This window comes from Columba livia, chromosome 3 (assembly GCF_036013475.1).
Source record: "Columba livia isolate bColLiv1 breed racing homer chromosome 3, bColLiv1.pat.W.v2, whole genome shotgun sequence".
NCBI classification, from domain to species: Eukaryota; Metazoa; Chordata; class Aves; order Columbiformes; family Columbidae; genus Columba; species Columba livia.
The window spans coordinates 94,056,973-94,076,870 of NC_088604.1; the positions used below are offsets into that span (position 1 = coordinate 94,056,973).

Sequence of the window (19,898 nt, forward strand, 5' to 3'; positions counted from 1 at the left end):
CTTAGTACTATAATACTTCTTCTCCCTCTCCCTATTCTGTCCTCTCTCCTTTTCCATGTATTCAAAACCATGTTCTGTTTAATACAGAGAAGAACTGTAGCTATACGAATTGCCAAAAACATGATAAGGTTTTGATATTTCCTTTTCTGTAGTTTGCACAAGTGTGTCACCTTGGCTCTCGGTATTCACAAGGCTCTTCTGCTCTTGATGCTTATCCTTACCAGAGAGTGGGAAGACCTTTGTGCAGTCAAGCCTCTTTGTTACAAACATGGGAAAGCAGCTAGAAAGCCAATTTGTAACAGCAGACAAGTTATAAATAGTAGCTTACAGAATCGTACTCTGAACAGGAATTCTTTGGTTTTATTCATTACAGTATTATGTTACATTGACTCTGGTTTCCATGTACCAGACGTGTATAGCATATGCTTTATCACATCCTTAGGTTCTTAGACACAGAGATCAATTAACATATGTCAAGGGTAATTCTTATACTCTACCCGTGCCTGACTGAGAGCACCTATGCATGTGGAGGGGACAGAGCACCAGAATTCAGGTCTCTTAAAGGAATTGTTTCCCATCAGACGATGAAGATTAAATAATGGAAAGTATTCTCTTTTTCTCCAGTCCCTTGAGTTTGATATTTCTATAACTCTTAACCCAGACTAAATCTTCATGCATTCTGAACATGAAAAAATAGAGAAATTCTGTCTTTTATGAAATACGCTTTCATTAAAAAGAAAGAGACAAGAAAGAGACAAAAAGAATCAACTTATCATCCCCTCCCTGCAAACTAAATCTTGACAGTATAATTCTATAATTTATTCCTTTCTCCTAATTGATGCAATATTGCCAGGTAATTGCAATCCTTTTTGCATGTGTGTCTAGGACACTGTGCTCATGTTCAGTGCTGTGAAAGAAAGTCCAGAGAGATTCTATTTTGCAATGTTGAAAGCAGTTCTTCTTGTTTCAAGGAAAGTAACACATCTTGTTGACAATTATGACTAAGTGTGCCCAAGTACAAGACACACTGAGTAAAATGATGTGGTTGTAAGCCTCTTAATTTTCTGCCCAAAGCACCCTGGGTAAACATTTCTAGAACCTACCATGTAGCATACAGGTAAATGAAGAACATACTGATTTCTTATTATTGATGTGTCACATTGTTCCCTACTTCGGCATCTGTTTTCTTTATTCCCTGTACTAATACTGTATGTGACTGAACACGTGGAAATATATCTTACTGTATCAATATTTCCTTGGCATTAACAGCTTTAAGCAGTGACATCATAAAATGGGGAAATGACAACAGCTTTGAGAAAGGATCATCGCTAGGTTTGACACTGTTGGCTTGCCAAGAATGAAAGAGGGTTTTAATATTTTGTTTATTACTTGTTCATTGTGTATTACTAAGGCTACGTGGTGTGTTTGGGTGGCCTAATTCTCTTTCCCATAATTTAAAAGAATTCCCAAGTGCAGGAGTACTTCTGGGAAAGCAACAGAATCAGATCAGTTGAGGAGATTTGATTTATGTGAACTATTGTCTCCCATATATTTTATCTCCAATCCTCTTACTTCAGGAAGATTTAGATATCAAATACGTAAGAATTTTGTGACAAATGCTTTAGATTCAGGCTTACTGTGGATTTAATTTCACTAAGCAGTTCACTGCCCTCCAAATGTCTTTAGAGTTGAAGTAGTCTGTTGGTGTCCAGCAGGTTTGTGAAGACTAGTAAGTGGTTAAACCTAACTTTCTAAAAACTATAAAGTCAAGTGTGTGGTATGATCAATTTAAAAGTCTTTGGGAAGTTCTGTATTTCTTCTTTTAAGAATATAAAGTTATTTTTAATCTCTGAATTATATTGATTCAGAATCCTCGTGCAAATGAATTCCAGCTAGTAGGACTACTTCTATAATTGCAGGGTGACATAATAAATAGGCAGGAGAAATATCTAAAGTTGTTTGCCTTCTGTTTCAAATGTCTGTAGTGTTATATTTTTCTTGTGCACTCTGGCAGAATTTGCTGTCTAAGGGAGTCTGCATCAGCTAATGGCAGAATTAGCTGTAGCTGTAGCAGTGTGGTAGACCTGTGTTTATGTACTGTAGCTGCAGGATCATCATGGATACAACACTGGACCTACACCTAATGGTAAACCCAGCATCTATGGTGTCTCAGTGATGTGTGCTTCATCAGGAGAAAGGTGTGCTCTGGATTTTTGGAAAGACCATGTTCCAGCAGATCATGTGCCCTACAGTAGGACCTGTGTGGATTCAAGGAGAACATCTGGTTGGGTGTCTGTCTTAAAAAAAACCACGAATCAATAGACCAAAGGAAATTTTGTATGCTGTTAGTTGGCATCTGCTTGCAGTAAGAAATGACAAAATGAAGCTATATGCTAGGTCTCCTGGTCTTCTACGTTTGCCTTTATGCTGTGTGGGTAGAGATATATAACCTTAATATGTAGTTTATATAGACTGACTGCCCTGTATTTCAAATAGTGAATGATACTAGAGGAAAACTAAGTGGAAGATTTCATGTTGCAGGGCTGAGAAGCTAACACGAACATGCAGCTGGAGCAGTGGGCTGGGTACCATGTACATGATCAGTGCTTCCAGTGTTTTTTCATTCTTTTTAAAACCACTGGCACTGCTAAACAAACTAGAGTATGTTCAGCTATTTTTGATTGTTATAACTTTCTTCCTTCGGAGAATCTTACATTAAATACTCTGTGGATTCATCTACAAAAGCTCAAATTGTAAATCAATCCTAGCTGTGCATGTAAAAGAAACCTCCTTGCAAACTTGAGGTCTCACTGCCACAGAGCAGGACTTTGACACTGGCACTTGCTGCGGGATGTTTGGTCTCCTGACAGACTGGAGCAGGACAGGGAGTACATGGGGACTTCTTGGAACACGTTTGAAGAGTAATGGCTAATAAAGACTTGCAATACATAATAAGTGCCCAAGGTGATATTCTTTCTCATGAACATTTTAATAGTTTCTCTTCCCCAGTAGGGGACTCTAAGGCTTCTTAATAGAGGCGCAGAATGAACTCTCTGTGCCACGGCTGTCTCTCTCCATCACTTTTTGTTTTCTTCTCACCTATTCCTTATTGCTGGCTGCTGCTGCTCCACTCTGCCTCCAGCTGTGAGGGCAAAGTTTACAGTGTCTTCAAAACCTGCTGTTTGTTTTCTTTGTTTGGGGTAAAGCTTGATGAGGCACAAAGCAAAGTGCCTCCCCTGCCCACTAGAATGCCCCAGGCAGCAGGGGGAATGCTTCTATAATGCAGCCCTGCTCCCTACACCAAGCGTCAGCTGGGAACAGAAGAACCAAGGCTGTTTCTGCAGTAAAACACTGTTACAGGTGGTCCTGGTGGCATGATGACGATTAGCTGAATAACTTTCTGAACTGCCTGAATAACTGCTGAATAACTTTCTAACTGCCTTTTTCAAGGCAAGCTTCAGATATTTTTATGTGGAAGCAATGTATCCTGAGGACATCCATGCTCTCTACTTAGCTCACCTTTGTCTATAGATTCTTTGTTAGACACAGGTTTCTTTCTTTTTTTTGTGCACTGTTTTCCTGAATTTGCAGAAGTGCCCTGCATGATAGAAAACTTCATATTCTAGCTTGCTGGTCTACTAAATTCCATAATATCAGAAAATCTGAATAGTAGTTCTCTATCAAAGTGTTTTGTCTTAAAATTCAGTCCTGCTGGGAGATTATACCTAGCCACCTTTAAATGGTTTAGAACTGTATTTTTAACTGGAGTTAGAATATTTCCTAAAGGAACCTACAGTCTGGGATGGAGTCCAGATGTACATTTGAGATGGCTAAAATGGAAAGTCCTGATTTTTTTATTAGGCATGACATTCAGAGTGCAAAATGAAGTGTTAGCAAAGAAAGCATGTTGGCATGGCAACAGCAAGTACAATTTAATACAACAGATTTTGATTCTGACCTGAGAAAGGAACTATTTGTCCTGAGAGTCAGCTTGTAGCCCATAAAAGTTTTAAAAGATAGAAACGCCTTCACTGAAGGCCAGCAACCAGAGAGATGGATGCCTCAGAGCTCTTTGGCCAGCAAAAGAATCTAATTATTCTAATGGTTGTTGTTCTGGTATAGATGTGCAAAAGAAATTGCTTCAATAATGCATCTGTTGCTCATATGATAACCGCCTGCGGGCAACCTCTTAAGCTCAGGGTCTCTGTGTTATTTTTAATAAGATATGTGATGTTTGTAGGACTGTAAGACATAATGAGGCTAAGTAATTTGCAGAAAAATACACAGTGTCAATTACCAAGGTTAAAATTTAGGGTTTAGAAATTCCTGTTTCCCAAATCTATGAGGAATCCACAATTATGCCCCCCCCTTACTTGTTACAACTATTCATCTGAAAAGAAGAAATGACTATGGGAAAGCAAGCTGTTTTCTAGATTAGTTTATTGATGACCAATAGCTTAAACTGCATGTCTGATGCCAGGTATTTGGTTTTGAAGGACATACTCATTTTCCTTTCAAGATTAGCTACTCCGGATTCCTGATAGTGAAGCTGGCTGCACAAGCCACATTCAAAACAATTGTCTCTCTAATTCCATCTGCTGCCACCTCATCTGTCTCCATGGGAAGAGGTAAATTTATAGGACCAAAAGGAGGAATGAACTATTTTCCATTTTTTTTTTTTCCACTCACAGGAAGAAATAAGCACCACATATCTCAAGAGTACTTTGATGTTCCAAGCTTTGCAGTTCATCCTCTGGACTAAAGATGCTTGAAGCAGTTTGGCTAAGGGTAAGGTATGATCATCCAGGATGAACAAAAGATTCTAGATGTGACTCAGAGACTCACCATGGAGAGGACTTGGGTCACTTCAGTGGAAGGCAAGTGAAGTCTAGACATCTGTGTGCACTTTGTGACCTGAGGATCCTTGTATTTTCACCTCATTGTTTGCAGGTGTATTCACAGAATAGTGGGCAAAGGGATTTATGCTTATCAACAGCATATGCACTGGAGGCAGTGAAATCATCCACTGTGTAGGTGCATATGAAGTAAAGCTTTTCTAGTGGTCTGACACACCATACCATGCTCTCACCATAGCCAAATTTTAATAGATCAAGGAATATGCAGAAACCAAAGAGTAGTATCATTGTTGCACTATGATTTGTTGTTGTTCAAGATTTGTGTGACCTATTCACAGCTCTTTCTATAGTGGAAAAAAGACCAGTATAAAACACACAAGGCTTGAGTTTCATGCTTTTCTGACGCTGTGGCTGCTGGCTGGATTTGGAATATGCATCTCAGTTAATATAGGCCTATCCTGGCCTAAGTTAACAGTCCTTTTGTCTAAATATTTAATATTTTATTTCATTTAAAGAGAGAGTTGCTTAAAATGATCCAGCATGGCTGAAAGCTTTAAATAGAAGTACACTTAAAATGCATGTTATGTGGTTCATATACTGTTGAGAGAGGGAAGAACATGAAGTGGGGCTTCAAGCAGTGAATTTCACTGTGTTTTGATGCTGTATGGGTTGAGTGCGTGTCATGAACTGAAGTCTGTTGTAGCCTTTTTTTATGTAGATTTTTCCTTTTCTGCTTTTGATGAACCTTTTGAAATTGTCTCCTGTTAATTATTATTTTTTTTTTTTTTCAGAAGCGTGCATATGTGAAATTTTGCTGTTTAATATGTCACCTAGATGCTCTCTCATTGTCTGCTGAAATCAGTAGAAAGACTCTCATTTCATCAGTATTTTGAAAAATTGTTTGCAGTTCTTGCATTTTTCTGATTGCTGCATTATTTCTTTTATACAAGTTTTTAGAATATAGCAGGAAACAGTGGTACCTATGCTGGCCTAAATTTAGTCAATCACACACAGTGTAAATTGCTGCCCACATAAAAATACACCAGATAGACACAGCCCTTGGCTTCATCACAGTGGGATGCGGCACAGGAACGCAGTGCTTTAACAGTGCATGATGAAAACACCAAAAAGATAGTAATCTTTTATTCTATTTAAAGTATAACAAGTAGCACTTCTGTTGGAGGAACTGAGAAGTAATTACCAACATACCACCTTTTCCTCAGAGTGACCAGATTAATAGCAGGTTACGGGGGCCCAGAGTCAGGGAATTTAAGCCTTGTTATGATTTACAGTTTCTCTCTGTGTCCTATAATATGCTTTCCCATTAGCTAAAAGTGCCATTTCAGGAAATTGCCTTCGAGGGTGTTTTGATGTAGGGTGAGGGTAAGAAAAGAAAGCAGTTTCCCTATTCCACTACAGCTGTAGACAGGTACTTAGTAAGAAGCAGGTATGTGATTTTTCTTATCTGTCCACTCCTTGTCACTTATCATTCAGTAGGAAGACATCTTCAGGAATCTCACTCAGGTTACTGCATCTCGCCCTTTCACAGATTGTCAGGGTGAAAACAGTGAAGAGATGCCAATAGATCACATGGTTACACTTTTCTAGTTTTGCTAGTTCCTAAATTTTGTTAGGGACCGGAATATTAGCCTTATTAATATTGGTTAATTATAGCTGAATGGGAAGACATTTGCATCTTATCCTCAGGACTGGTAGTAGTCCTAAGATTGGTTTCCTTTTGTGCCATTACAATTCCTGACAGGACAACTCCTCCTGCTCTGGAATGGACCAATTGACAGTCCTGAAGGCCATGTGTAACATTAACATTTCTTTAAGACCTCAGTAGCTTTGATTTGTCATTTGAGAAATTTACTGTCTACTGTTTCATGTTTATTGAATTTAGAAAATCATACATGTCCAATAACAAAGTCCCACAGGTGGACATGTTTGGTCTCAGACTCTAGCCTCAAGTATACTCTCTTTTTGTTTGGTTTTAATCTTTTCCTGCTCCTGCAAATTCAGGAAGAAAATATTATATTTTTTACACAAAGTGCTTTTAATCCTAAATGAATGACATTATTGAGAGAAAGAAAGAAATCTTGCAAATGAAGCTCTGGATAAATTTGCAAGGGGAAAACACCATAAATATCTAATTACTTGTAGAGACATCATAAAGTAACACCAGAAGTGAAAGGCCAGCAAAGGCCTCATATGCTATGTATGAAAGCCAAGATTTTTTAAATTTTTTTCACTTGAGCTACTTGATGTAAATCTGGAATAACTCAATTTAAAATGAGATGACTGGAGAGAAAATTTATCCCTAAACAACTGGTGAAATTCTGCTTTCCAGCTTTTTAGTGTACTTTCAAAAGTGAAGATGCTCTCCAAGCAATAAGTTTTGTACAAAGTCTGTGAACAGGAAACTTCAGTAATGTTCTCAATCAAATAGAATTGACTCCTGGAAAAACTGATATACAAATTGATTTTTATTCTCACGTGACTCATTACAAACAGTTAATTTCCCCCCCCCCATTAATGCAGACAAACCCCACAAAGAGGGACTATAGTGACTGTTGCTAGGATTAGTGGGGGTTTTTGGATTTTTTTTTTACTGTGTTTTTTTTTTTTCTTTTTTTTTTTTTTTAATTTGTATGTACAGAGTTCATGCAAGATTTTTTTGTTTTGGTATAATGTACATTTGTATTTTATTTTGCATAAAGTCTAACAATTCAACATCTTTATTTTTAAGGGTAATTCTATTTGATTCTTACGTCTGAATGCATCCTGGTTTTCCACACGACTTGACTTCAGATAAAAAGTAGATCATTTGGTTTAGTAGTAGATCTGGTCAGAGATGATGTGCCACATTTTTAACTGGATTTTAATTTGACAGATGTGTGCTTAGCCTGTATCATCTGACTGATGCACGAAACATTTCTTTCTCCAAAGACACCACAGATCTTCTGCACCTTTTCCATCTCATTTATGCACATGTACAGATAGTGCTGGCTATTCAAAATGATATCAATATGAAAATGATGACAACAGATTTTTTTATAATCAGAATGGGGCATGACTGGAGCAAATCAAGAATGCTTCAAATACTGTGTGCCAGACCTCCTTGACAAGAGCAGGTGGTTGAAGAGTCAACAACACGACATAAGTGCTTTGAGTGTGATCCGAATGAGCATAATTGATTCACTACCACATGATATCCATATACTTTGTGGGGGCCTTTATTCAAACAAATGCTGCATTGAGACATAAATCAGCATAGAGGGATGGTTCTACTAGTGCTGATCAATGAGATACAACACTTACGTGTGAGATGCATGGTTCTGTACTTACTCAAGACATCTTGCAGGTGCTGCCCTCTTTAACAGTGAATATTTGAAGAATACATTTTGATGAAAATGAATTCAAAAGCACTTTTGATTTTTGCATTAAATTAATTTGCACAGTATTTCATCCTGCTACTTGATTGTGAGTTGCATGCTCAATGACAAAATCACCAAAATGTATCAGAAAAAAATTGTGCAATGAAAGTCCTAAACATTCATAAGCAACTAGAACTCAGCACAGAGAGAGGAAACAGCTAATTATTTGCCAAGAGCAAATTATGACAAAGCAACCAACTTCCTGCTATGATGAGGCAATGAGTCCACAGACACAGGGGACACACAAAGTGTCCTGCCTCTATGTTACTTAAGCTTTGGCATTCTCTTGAATTATATTCTTATTGGAAAGCTAAGGAAATGTAGCCTTGAGGGTAAATGCAAAGCTGAATGAAAAGTGAAACTTGGAGCATAATTCTCTAATTTTAATGTTTAATTGAAATATACTGTCAAGTTTCTACGGGGACTTGTCCTTGATCAAATATTGTTAAGTATTCTCATGAATTATCTGAATGAGGGAATAATATTATATGCAGTAAATTTGCATATGACAAGAGATGAGGGATTCTGAACATGTGGAAAGCAGAATTAGAATCCCAGATGATCTTCACAAATTGGAGAGATCATCTGAAAAAATTGGATTAAGTTCAATAGGGACAAATGCAAAGTGCTAGACAGAAATAATCAATTGCACAAATACAGGATGGGGTAACACAATAGACAGCAGTTCTTTGGAAAAGATCCGTGAACGAACGTGGATCAAATGAAGCATGAGCTGATGAATTATTAAAGAGCTAAGTGACCAGCTAGTATGTATATGAAAACCAGAATGCAGTCTGCAAAAGTAATCTTCTAGTACTTTGTATTGGTAAGGACTCTTAAGAACTGTAGCCAAGGAAAACTTAAAAAAAATGGGTTATTAAACACTCTAAAAGAAGACGGAAGGGCCAGGGCAATAATTAAGATGTAAAAAAACCCACTGTTGTAAAGAGGAAGGGAGTAATAGGTCTTTTTTTTATTAATGGTAGACATAATAAGAAATAAAAAGCAAAATTACACCGGGAAGATTCAGAACAGTTATTAGGAAAATCTTTCTAAACATGAACATAACAAAGTCTGGGAACATGATGAAGTCACCATCATTAAGAACAGACATCTCTTACAAGTGACACGAATATTGATTCTGCTTTGAGGACAAAAAGCCCTTTCCAGCTCTATTTCGTATAATTTTATATCAAGACAGGAACAGGGTTTGCCACTCTGTGTATCTCAAATAGTACCTAATTCCCTGAGATTTATTCACTCACAGGAAAAATTCTTAGTCAACAAGAGCAATATTTACCCACGTACAAGAACTAGATTTGTTGAAGTTATTGCTTAACATTCTTGCCACATGAATTCTTTTGTTAAATTTATATTGGCTTATACCTGGAATTACTTTAAGATCGGTATTTCAGGTTAGTACAAGTATAATAAAATAAATTCTGAAGTGATTTTATCTGCTTAGGGAATAAAGGTGAGTATTCAGTAAAATTAAATCTTGCTCAGTGGCCCATGCAAAGTTTTGGGAAAAGGAAGGTGACAGACTCACACCACATTTAGCTATGTTTCTGCTGTTTGAGGCTGCAGCTGTCTCAGGAGACCATGGCAATAAGAGATCCACGCAGAGCACTCTATACTATGGTACTGTGTACTGTGCCCATGATGCGAACCTCAACATCGCTTCCAGACGGACGGGAGGAATTAATTGCATAAAGCCAGTGCACTGACTTTTTATCACCTGGGCTTTGTCTTCAGCTATTTCTCCAGGGCATCCTTTGCGCAAGGCAAATGGGGTGACCAAGGGGCTGAGGGATGAACTCCATCAATTTCATTCCTGTGTCTATGCAAAGCTCTCTCTTTAGATAGGAACTTCATGTTCCAAAGTGTTACCTGAGCACTGCTCTCAGTCTGTCATTTATTTTGGATGATAATGAAATGCTTAAAGGATGTAGCGATACATAAATATTTGCCCTGTTCAAAAACATATACATATATATATATATTTCTGAATATTTAGGGAAGTTAGTGAAATTCTTCATACCTTTCTGCTCCTTGAAGCCTAGAGTAACTCTTTTTTTTATGGTGCTTCCTTCCAGCTTTTTGTACGACATGGTACCAAATTACTGTAGCAGAGATTGGGAAACCTCTGTTTAGCAGGTCTGGTTTATGGTTATGTTAAAAATAGAGGTGAAATGTGTAACTCATTTCAAGAACAATTTCTTTGCTGAGATCACAGGATCATTTAAAGCTGTCCAAACACTTAGCGTGTATGTCCAGATAGTCTGGATTTATTATTAATTTTTTTCAGGAAATTTGGAAGTGGGACAGCTTACTCACTGTAGATGATTCATATATTTATGTCCTAGTTTGAAGTGGTTCACCACACCGTGGTCACAACTCCAGAAGTGTCAGATGATCATCAGACATCACTCCTGCCTGTAAGACTGATTTTTTTTTCCAGGTTTCCATAGTTTTCATAACTTGCTAACCTCTCCCCCTAAACCCAAACAATTTAAGGTCAAGAATAAGCATTAGGAAACAGTTTATGAAATAATATATTAAATTCCCCAATAGACACAGCTCTTAAAGATGAAGCTCTGGGGACTCAAGTGCAGAGATACTGCCCTTCTCATGGATTCTTAAAGCACTTTTCCGTGTTCCCTAGCAGAAGTTTTATCTTTTCCCATTTTAAATCTTTTTGTCTAGACAGCAGTAAGTAACTGGCATACCCTTCTGTCAAGAATGGGATGGTTGAGTCTTTCAGATAAATATAGCTGAATATTTAAATACAAAAATAAATGTCTAAAGCCCTACTTATTAGTAGCATCTGTCTCGTGCTTGATGTGTACTTCTCAGAAATATTCTAATACCTACAGAGACTATATTTAAGCAGCCTTGCTTCTGCTTTGGTGATCACATGTCATGCGCTGCCTATATTGTTGATTTTGTTGCTAAGCCCCGCTGCGAGTTCTAGTTTCCAGTGTTTCAGGTTACATGTTTAAACCTGGCCTTCCAACTGTTTCACACTATCTTGCATGTTCCCATCTACTACAGCTGATACTCTGGAGGCCCTCTCTTTCCACACTGGTCCACACTGGCATGAAAAATTGAGTGTAAGGAGGAGTTAAGATTACAGATTTTTTGTTTATGATAGTTGCTAGCTTTCCATTTCAGAAATGTCACTTAGAGGAAGCCTTAGGAAGCACATACTGGGTGTACGTGGTCAGCAGATTGGCCTTTACCACCTTCCCCCTTTATTGGAGAATTGCATCCATTAAAGAATAAAACCCAGAGAATACGACGAATCTGGCAGACATCAAAGCTGAGAAACCAAAGAGGACTAGAGACAAAAAGTTCTACTTTAAAACTCTTTCCCATAAACCTTCAATTTTATGTTTTACATTAGGACAGATAACGAAAAAATTGATCTTATGGGCACTTCTTTGGGGGGATTATATTTGGACTCACATTACTGGAAGAGAGCTCCCCGAACACCTGTGAGGTTTCAAGTAACTTACAATATAAAGCATCAGTGACTTCCATGGGACTTGGGCTATCCTGGTGAAACTGTGGGCATGATGACATATCAGTCAGCATAACAGGACTTCATTTCTGCAAGTAGAAACCCCTCATGCACTGTGTTATGGAAATTCTTGCTCTGTGCCAAGAAACTTTGCGTTACCCCATCAGGCACAACTCCATTCCTGTGACGCTCCGAATATTTTCTGTATGTGCCTATGGGTAGTTTGTGTTTCTTCAGCGAAATAACTCCAGAATCTTTATAACTGGTTTAATGCATTGCAAATTTTCTTGGCAACATGTTATTATTCCTTTGATTAGAGCAGCCACTGTTGCTTGTTTTTGTATTTAGAGCAAAGAAATGCAAATTTCCTCACCATCAAGAAAGCTGGGCGGGGTAGTACTGAAGGTAGGTTGTTTTTAATCTCTGTCCTGCCTATATTCTAAGCTTATGTTTGTGTGTGCCTGTTCTGCCAGCAGAAGCTGCTGTTTTTCAGGAAGCAACAAAAACTGTTTTCTGAAGACTTGCTTTTGGGGGGCAAAAGGCAAAGGAGAGAAAAAATCCAAGCTGAACAAATCCATATGCTGAGGTTGACCTTACCTTAGAAAAGTTGCTTGGATTTTCATGCCCCTACACTGGTTCATTGATCTACATGCCAAAACGAGCTGGTTGGTGTTGATTTACAGATTCTACATTGTTTAGGAGATTATAGTCTAATTCTCCTTCTGCTGTGGCTAGTCAGGGCATGAACTGCAGTCATAATGATAGGCACTCTGTTTCTGGATTTTAGCATGCCAAGCAAGGAAGGCACTTCAAAGTAAAGCTGGAACACGTGGAAGAAGTAGTTGTGGGGGAGAGAGCACTGGGAGGAGGAAATTAGATTGACCTCAGCTTATTAAAGAGTAGTATACACTTGATGAATCACTGAACTTAGGCACCACTAGAAAGGTTATTACAGATACCTGGTTTACATTAATAGAGTTGGTGTGAAATAGCAAATATAAGAAAAACGTAACTTGGAAAAGAGATCCACTTCAATGGGAAAATGTTTTGCTGTCAATGGTTGATGGTAGTATTGGTATTACAGTTGTGTTCAGGGTCTGCTTTGAGATGAGAACACAGGGAGGAGCCACACTGCACTTTTTACTTGGCATGTGTTTAATAAAAGATTCCCTGTTTTCAATGGTTCTCAGCCCCCATAGAGGTGGGATAAAATGAGTTCTTGCTTGCAGAGAGCATCAAGGGCAGGAGCTTAACTGCAAGACTTTGAAAATGTCCTTGAAATGACTTGGTAAAACGTAGTTTATGAATGTGCAAAGCTGCTCTAGGCATTTTTGTTTCATTCAGCTTTCTTTTGTTTGTTTGTTTTGGTGCTCTTTTTTTTTATTATTATTATTTTTATTTTCTCCTCCTTCTTCTCAAGGCTGGCCTGAGATCTTAAAAGGCACTATAGTTTAGACATTTGTATTTTAATAACATTTGGCTCTTTCTAATCTCTCACCTTCAGCCCACTCCCTATGTTGTTATAGCACAAATGAAGTACAAGAAGCCCTTTGTTGTGACTCTGGATATTTCTTTGTAATAGACAACTTATTTGCTGTGTTTTGCCTCTTTGTATCAAACATGATCCTCTTTCCTTTGATATTTTAAATTATTTCCTTTATAATTTCTTGGACTAATTTTTGAGTTATTCCTTGCTCAAGAGTTGTCTGTTGTGTGGTCTAATGACAAAAATTGAGCAGATTAGGCTTGCTAGTATTTGTTTCTATCTAAAATAGATGAGAGTCATTGCGAGGGCTGAGTTTCTGACACAATATTTACAATTATGAACCCAAAAGTTGCTTTCTGTGCATGTTCTTCAATAGTCGATTAAGATTCTTTGTCCTGGTTTCAGTCAGTAAATTTGCTCATTAGAGTGTTTTTGTGTAACCACTTTTTGATCAAGACATCTGTGGAAAAGTGACAGTGAAAACTGACAACTAAGGGAAAGGTTACCAAGCTAAACCAAACATTAAACTTTAAAAGATTTCAATTTATGATGCATTAAAGCTGTCCTAGGTGTAAAACAATTTAGATGTTGATTCACCGGTTCATCTTCATTCTGGAAACATTTCAGTTTGGGGACTTTGACTACACAGAGATTTTAATTAAAGTGTGTTCCTCTGCCCTGTTGAATCAGCCCACCTGGAGATCTACTGCCTCTAATAGAGAGAGGCCAAGTTTGGTTTGTAACTGAATATTAATGTATATCCAGAAAGCCAGATATCTTAAGGGAAGCTTGATTAAATCTGAAAGCCAAAACACTTCCAACTGGATACGCTTTCATCTGGCTGCACACATGCACATTCTTTACTCTCTGGCAGGGAAGTCTACGTGATGAAGCAAAGATTTCTCTGACGTCAGCATTGCAGAGCCCCTTTCTTCTTCCCCTTCTCTCCCTTGCCCTTCAGTTTTGGATTCATGGGTCATAGCGGTTCAGTCTGGGTATTGAGTTACAATGTCATCACTATTTTGGAAAGGAAAATGCTGGCTGAAAACTTTAAACCTTTTTTTTTTTCTCCCGTTTGGCCCAGTAAGTATCCCCACAAGTAAAAATATATGGATGCAATTGTGTGCCAAATTAAATGCTATCAAAAGCATGGTAGCTTTAAAACTGTAGAGGTTTGTGAAAGACTCTCTAATCTTTTACCTGCTACATGTGATATAGTAACATTGATATATGCTGAGCATCCATTTGGGATTTTATATATCAGAGAGTCTGTGTATTTTGAAATTTAACCCTCATGAAATATTTGACATACTGAACAGGAAAATTGACACAGGGACACTAATTAGGGAGTTGTAATTCAGAAGGTTCTGATCATGTACTTTATACTGACATGTGTATTGTCCCCCTGGTAACAGTGTTAATGGTGCTTAGACATGTGAATCAGGAAAAGAGAGCGTACCCCTGGGAGATCTGGAAATCAACCTCCTATGTAATGCCATTTCTATAATGCTCTAGAAGGAGCGGATTTACACATTTTTCCATTTATTAAACTGATCATACATAAAATATTCTGGTTTCAGAATAGTTTGACTCATCTGGTGTTTTCATTCTTAAAAATCTGCAGTGTATAATATCTTTCCCCGAAACTGAGCTTTTTGCCTAAAGAGTTTCGCAGTTCTCAGTGTTTATTTGAAATCTTGGGTAAATCTATTATACTCAGCTGAACCAAGTCCTGTTTACCTTATACAGGGATTATTTCATCGACTCCTGAAATGCAAAACCTTCTGTGGCAGGAGAGAAAAGGCAGCCTTGTGACTGTGGCTCTGACCTGAAGTGTGACACTGGCTCTCTCCAAGTGTGATTTCATTCAGGTAGTGAGAGCAAGAGCTCCATTAAAAAAAAAACAAAAAACAAAAGGATTTGCCTTAAGCAGACAGGTGAGCTCAATTTTTTTCTCTCTTTTCCTCCTGTCTTTGTGATTGCACTACACACATAATCAGACCATCTTGCCTGCCCCAGAGCATTCCTTGATGGCTTTTCAACAACTCTGAGAGCTCTTGAAGTCTGTTTCCTTATCTTCACCAGACTTTTCAAACTTTCTGCATGATTGTAAGGCTAAAGTCAGGAAATACTTTAAAAGCAGCCGTTTCCTATATGGTAAATGAATACAGAGAATTATTGATTAATACTGCTTAAGAAGCAGTACTCTACCACTGCAGAAGACAGAAAAGCAAAAAACAGGCTAAAATCCAGTTAAAATTGGTGGAGTCTGCCAAAGTGTAGTTACCAAATTTAAAACCATCTGAGAGGCATTGATCTTATTCTTGAAAAAATTCTTTCAAAATTAAACATTTTTTAGGTCTTCTTGTGTGCAACTTATCCAAAAGCTGGCTCTTTCTGCAGTACAGTGTGTCCTCTGATGCTCATGTTTGGCTGTTGCTTTAGCAATGACTCAGAGTTCCAGCTATTGTTTCATTAACACCAGTTCCTGCCATGCTGGGGCTTTCCCCTCTCATCTCTTTCTCAAATTTCAGCCAGAACCAAACCTCTCCTTTTCATAAAATCTGATGGGAGGCCCTAGGTTGGGCTAGGGGCTACAATATACTATTCATGCATTTCCAGTGTTGCAGCTACCATGCAGAAGAAATAATGATTATTCATTTTCATATCTGATGCAGGAACCCAAATGCTTTGAGGTATCAATAAGAGGAACAGTCATTGCGATACAGTGTGGGTGGCAGCATTTTGTCAAAGGCTGTATTTTGGTATTAATACCAGTACCTCCTGTAATCAGCGTGTCACACAGCTCTGTGTGGCTTCTCTGCAGAAGTCACACTGTGATTTCTGTAGTTCACTTTGGGGAAAAAGAGACAGATAGACTTAAAAATGCTAAAAATTACCAGTGTACAAAGATCCATGCAGAGCATGGAGAACATTTAAACAGCTATTTAAACAGAAATATGGACAGTTAGAGAAAGACATTGTGTCTTGGAAACAGGGCGGTTGCTCTGTTGCAGCTGTAAACTTAGACAAGATGGAACTGGAAAGAGCTGAGGGTATCAACCTTGTATGTCTTGTAGCACAAGGACATGGAAAATGGAAAAATGAACATGTGACATACAGGCTAAGCCAATGTTTAAATGTGTCTGTGCCACTACAGCCAGCTACCTGGGCTGGAACCCGCTGTCTTTCGGTGTAAAGCTAGGAGGGTTTACAAAACCTGCCTTTCGCAAAACTGAACTATTTATGGCAGCTCTCATCCGTGCAAGAGACTCTACTGTGGTAGCACTGCTAATGTAAACTTCTCCAATACACTTCATCTCATCAAGGCTAATGACAGTAGCCATGACGTGTTCAGAAGTGTCCTTAACTTACAGCAATGCCCAAGTCTCACATGGTTGCAATCTTTCTTGTATGTGGATATTTTCATAAGATTTTTTTTATTAAAAAAAACACCAACAACTTAAAGAAAAACTTTTAAAAACTTTTCATTTATGTTTCTTACAGAAATACGGAAGAAATTGTTCATTTGCCTTTAGTGTGGTCTTTTCTCTTAATTAACAATTTTCTGTATTCATATTAACCCTACCTTTTTTCCCTCACCTCCATTTACAGTTGAGTCATTTACTCAACTGCATATATGGTTTATAATATCTTTTGAGAAGAATTACATGTCCTTTACTGCTCCAAAAAGCCTAGGGCACTCTGAAGTGTCATGAAATTACGGTACTTCAATTGCATCTTTTTCATACGGCTTTGCACCTCAGCAGCAGTCAAAATTCAATTCATTCACTACTTAGTACTATCCTCAGAGATGAGCTAGGAGATGGAATGACCAGGTCTCATAGCCTGAAAAGTTGCTTATTATTTTCCTTTGTTTGTGGTACTTCAGCATGAGACATACAGATTTCCATTTTGAGTGCTTTTGGTAAATTCTGACAGTAATAAATATGATTCTTCTGCTTAAGTCTTAAACTTTCCATAGGCTTTTTTGACTTTGTGCTGCTTATAGTGCTTGGACCCTCAATATAGCAGAGAACAATGCCTTATTAAAACAAGCTGCTGTATAAAATTTGCTTACTCAGCTGGAAGCTACTTGGCCATTTTTGCTGCTGTTCTCAAGTTCCAGAGCTGCAGATGGAGTTGGATTAATGTAACACAACTTTCCCAAGAGCCTGCAATAGGACTTGGTGTTTTCTGCTACATATCCTCATCTTCCCAACTAACCTGAAGACAAATGGGATCTGTTTATTTGCTGCTTCTCTGAGACTGTATTCAGCTGTCATAGTTGTATCATCTGCTTCATATTCTGAGTAAACCTGAGGCCTTAGGCAGCTGGTTAACTAAGGCCAGAGAATACCCCATGTGCAAAAAAAGTCAATGGCACATATCAGCATGCAACATGACAGGAAAAAATCGTCATAAAAAGCTGAAGACTTTTGTGAGAGATAGCATGTGTGTCTGATCTTTGGTTCAATATTTCCCCCTCCTTTTTTAGGCATGTGGCATTCAGTTATGAGCACGGAATCACAGAAACCTGAACAACAATAGCAGCAGTGTGGAAATCGACCCATGTACCCACACTATCTGAATGGTTCCAGAAGATGTGGGAAATTCTATTGATGGAAAAGCTGATTCATACAATTCTCCCTACCCCGAAAGTACAACAAACAAAACTACTCCTATACACAAGTATATTTGGAGTCTGTCCACTGAACATGCCAGGTGCTAACAAACAATACTTGTGGCCATATTTTTATCAGGAAAACAAATGCAATATTAGAGAATAAAGCTCATGAAAAACAAAGCCCATAAGACAGTGTGCTGCAATTAGATCAGCCATTAATACAGGTGACCGATAACTGTTACCCTTCTTCTTCATTTCTCCTTGAAGACGGATGGAAATGGTAGTAGATGTGCAGCTTGTTGAACTGACGGATCTGTTTTACTATAATTCAGGCTGAGATGCCAACAGTTCAAGTCGTTACAGGCCAGGCATACATCTGGACATGCCTGTGCAGCTTTCCTCTTGTGTCCTGTACTGTGCACTGTAAGAGACAGGAGAGCACTGTGAAGATGAGGTTTGGATCCAGCACTGAGCAGCCAAACCAGAGCTCATTGATCCTAACTGGTGGATTCCTATAGCCCTCAATGGATCCTGTAAACCTGGCTTTTTTTTTTTCTTTTTTTTTTTTTAATTAGGTATCTAGATTTCTGATGACCCAGCACATTTAGAGATGAAGTAGCACAGGAAAGTAACTTTTCTCAATGCCTCTAGTTTGTGTGAAACAGAATATTAGCATTACCATGTAGGACAAGCTGAAACCATTACAAAGACATACAAAACTTACAGATGAAAATATACATGTAATGTAAAGATGTCAGCTCACTATTGCTTCATTCAATGCTCCAAACTTAATTTTTACATTATTACTAAAATTATCAATGAGTAAGTGCCTGGCTCCCTGTGGTTGTCTGCATATCTGCCCAGTGGTTTTTATGGTAGCTGCTGTAAGACCGATCAAGAAGCTATTCCCCAGGAAGACCACAGCCTCCTCCCACCTGCTGTTGACATCCCCACCCATTTGGCTACAGGGCTAGGCAAGGGAAGGAAATGGTCTTGCACTATGTATGATGATGATATACGGTACAGAGTGTCATAAATGAAAGAAGTGGTTTGCTGAGGGCTGAAGTTAGCCAAGGATCTTCGGTTAACTCTGACAGAAGCGACACTGGGTCTTCATCTGCATGTTACCCATAGGCGAAGGCAACAGATGATAGGATCAGCTCAAAGCAGCAGTCTCTCTCCCACACTGTAACTGGATTAAAGCAAATTAATTTGACAGAAATAATTTAAAAAGCAGAAAGTGTAGGAAAGGACTCCAGGTGACATTGTGTCTATGGAAATATTAGGACAAGATTGCTCTTTGGTTGAAAAGCTTGCTTTAATCATCAATGGCAATGGTAAAGAGGTGATGGTCTTTTATTTTTTGACTGCACTTCTTTAATGAGATAAATGCTTAACACTATTACAGGTGTTGTAAGGTGTGAGTAACAGCAAAATCAAGAGTGGTGAAAACCAGCACCATTGTACATTTTTGGTAATGTGTAGAGCAGAGGTAATTTTTAACTTATTAAAAATAATTTAGACACCACATTAATAATAATTTTTAAAACAGTGAAAACCTTAGTATTCAGTGAGATAAAAACAGAGTTTTATGTGACATAGTTTGGTCTGGATTACAGAAGGAAGTTTAAGAATGCAGCTTCAGCTCCAGGGTCTAATAGGCTGTGAAAGAACAAGATGTGAAAGATATGTGTAAACAACATATGTGACAAATACCTTTGAGAAAGTTATTGTTCCTTCTCTTTTCCATGTCATTTGGAATGAAAAGACAGTCAAACAGCCTATTCTGTCGTGTTCACATTTCTTAACTGTTTAGTCTTCCTGGTTAATCACTTTCTATAGTTTAATGAAAAGAAAAGCCCCAATACCTTGTTTTAAAAGCTTACATTTGCCATATCAAAGAACTCACAAAGTTAATGCCCAATTGCATCTTTCAGTCCAAATAGGATATTTCAGAGATTTGACAAAA

The 19,898-nt window shown here is 38.1% G+C and overlaps 1 long non-coding RNA gene across 2 annotated transcripts in view; it reads left to right on the forward strand.

Annotated features, from left to right (window-relative positions):
- The window catches only part of LOC110365670 (uncharacterized), a 100,161-nt gene that overhangs the window by 14,031 nt on the left and 66,232 nt on the right, over window positions 1-19,898 (forward strand). Inside the window, exons 6-9 of one of the 2 annotated variants that reach the window (XR_010471588.1) lie at window positions 4,692-4,788; window positions 10,602-10,731; window positions 12,165-12,221; window positions 15,052-15,239. This is a non-coding gene — a long non-coding RNA (uncharacterized LOC110365670). Of the gene's footprint in view, window positions 1-4,691; window positions 10,732-12,164; window positions 12,222-15,051; window positions 15,240-19,898 lie in introns of both variants that reach the window. The other variant, XR_010471589.1, reaches the window with a different exon arrangement.